Below are 2,617 nucleotides of genomic sequence, written 5' to 3' on the forward strand. Positions count from 1 at the left end.
CTTCAGGTTTCTTCTTCCTCCCTTCAGGTTTCTTCTTCCTCCCTTCAAGTTTCTTCTTCCTCACTTCAAAAGTTTCTTCTTCCTCACTTCAAAGGTTTCTTCTTCCTCACTTCAAGATTCTTCTTCCTCACTTCAGGTTTCTTCCAGTTCTTCTAATGACTGGACACCCAACTTACTCAAAGAGAAGATTTCATCCTGCTTAATTTCTTCCCTTGGGCATCAGTTCCCTGCTGAAAATATGACACCACTTTCCCATGAAACACTAAATTCTTCCAAGATTGCCATGTGGTTCTCACAAAAACAGACATAGGTGATTCTCACTGCATGTGAACCTCACTGGGGACTCCCAACAGCCCTCTGCTTATTTGGGGATCACAGTTAAAGAAATACATTTTGGAGATGTTTCTGTTTAATTCAAAATATTTTCAGCAATGAAAGAGTTGCATAAAACCAAGCGCTGCGAGTTTAAAACTGCTTGTGAATTTAACTGAGATCAATGTACCACTGGGTGTTGTAGAGAGAAAAGTCCTGCTCTTGGTGATTAGGTTTTACAACCTGTTCTATTTTTTAACAGGAACCTTGAGGAAGAAGAGTCCACCTATAGGTTTTGCAAGATGATCTGCATTTTTACACACAGTTTTAATATGTTTCCCATCGTGGTTCATATACAAGTGCTCAGCACAGCAAATCAGCAGGACTGATGAATCACCAGGTCTGTGTAAGATGGGACAGGGTCCATCCCATGAAGATAGGAGCTATCTCAGGAGATAGGAGCTATCTCAGGAGCTGTAAAGTTATTTATGGAAGCTGTGAGGTAAAAGATAAAATTAGAAGAACTTGTTAATTGAACACTTCAACGTTTCCATAAACAAAACTACTATGTTAAAGATAAACCAACTTGGGGCTGCAGCTTGTCCTCCTGCCACTGTCTGTGATTCACCCAGTGTCTGTGAGGACCAAGGTCTTTGGGCATTTCCCTGGCTCCAAAGTGATTCCCTGCTGTTCTGTGTCAGTGGATTGTTTGCTCAGAAATGAAGCATTTGCTATTTCAGGCTTGTGACAACCACCCCATAAATTCAGTGTGTCATCAAGGATAAAGAGCTCAGCACCAAAGAACTCCTTCCATCTGCCACTCCTGGTGTCTCCCAGTTCCTCTGGAAGTGGAAGCCCCAGTTTCATTCCTGTTGCCCTTTGGGGAACGACTCCTTTTACCTGTGGTAGAGACACAACCCACTCCTGAGCAGTGCTGGGGCACTAAGGAAAGGGTCAGCACTGCTTTCACTCAGCTCAGGGCTCACCTGGGGATGGAACTTCCAAAAGCAACTTGGCTTTTTTTGCCAGATTTTCTAGGTGAAACTTTGGAATCTTTGCAGTTCTTCAGTTGAGCTGCGGAGAGAAGAGAGAAAAATCAGCTGATAAGATCCAACATAATCCTTGAACTTCCATGTACACACCACATCATCCACAACTCCAGGACTTCACACACAATGCAAAGAGATTAAGAAGCATTTTCTCCTTCATTTATAGTTTTTAGTTCTGGAAATAAAAAAAAAAGATTTCCCATTTTGACTATAAATTAAAAAACCTCTTTACTTCGGGCTTTTATTCCTCCCATAGGAGCACAAGTAATAGGTTATTCTCTCCTCTCATGTTTGAGAACAAGGCTACAGAAACATCTAATTCAGGCTCATAGCCAGGAAATTTTGGAGTGACAATGCTGTAGTCTTTCAGCAGCAGTGTGAAAACAGCTTCTTGGGAACCTTCATGTCCTGTACAAGATAAAACCACGGTATTAAAGCCAGAAACTTTCAAAAGAATATTTCCTGGAGATGGAACTGGGAAATCTCTGTACTACATAAAGGCAATCTTGACTTCCACTGAAGCATTTTCAAAACCAGCCTTAATTTCAGAGTCCAGTTTCTGGTGTTTAGCTCTGCCTTCAGTAAATGTTCAACATCATTGCCTCTGAGTGGAGCTAAGGATGTTCAGAGGCTAAAATTGGGACTCCAGAGCACAAACCCTCTTTATCATCTTTCCATCTTGGTTCTGCAGCAAGTTCTTCACCTGGCCATGCACATCTGCCAACTCACCTTCACCTGAAAGCACACAGAAGGCAGGATTCAAGGGCAGGACGCTACAAAGAGCCTTGGCAATGAAACAAGAGACTTGTCAGCTATGCAAAGATGATCCACATCGAAAAATACCCCAAATCTGGGAGCATTTTAGTTGAGAACTATGATTCAGGACCTCAAAATATCCTCATTGGATATATATATATATATATGTATATATATATATTTTCATTAGATATTTTCATTGGACCTTTCATTCTCACAGCATTTAAAGGTTCCATATCTGGCTGTGTCAGAGGAAGGATTAACCAGGTGATGAGCACAGCCAGGGGCAGCCTCTAAAAGTGCAACAAAACACCATCAGGAACAGTCTCTGGCACAGGGAACACACTGGGAGGCTTGACCACAGTTCCACACTGGAACACAGGATCAGCAGGAGCTCATTTCAAACCTCAGAGCCACACACAGCACTGAAACAAAGAGGTTCCTGCTCAGAGATCCCAACCACCCCTTCCTTCCCAGGGATCCCAACCACCCCTTCCTGC

The sequence above is a fragment of the Neopelma chrysocephalum genome, unplaced genomic scaffold (assembly GCF_003984885.1).
Source record: "Neopelma chrysocephalum unplaced genomic scaffold, ASM398488v2 Primary Assembly neopelma1_138, whole genome shotgun sequence".
In the NCBI taxonomy this organism is placed as follows: domain Eukaryota; kingdom Metazoa; phylum Chordata; class Aves; order Passeriformes; family Pipridae; genus Neopelma; species Neopelma chrysocephalum.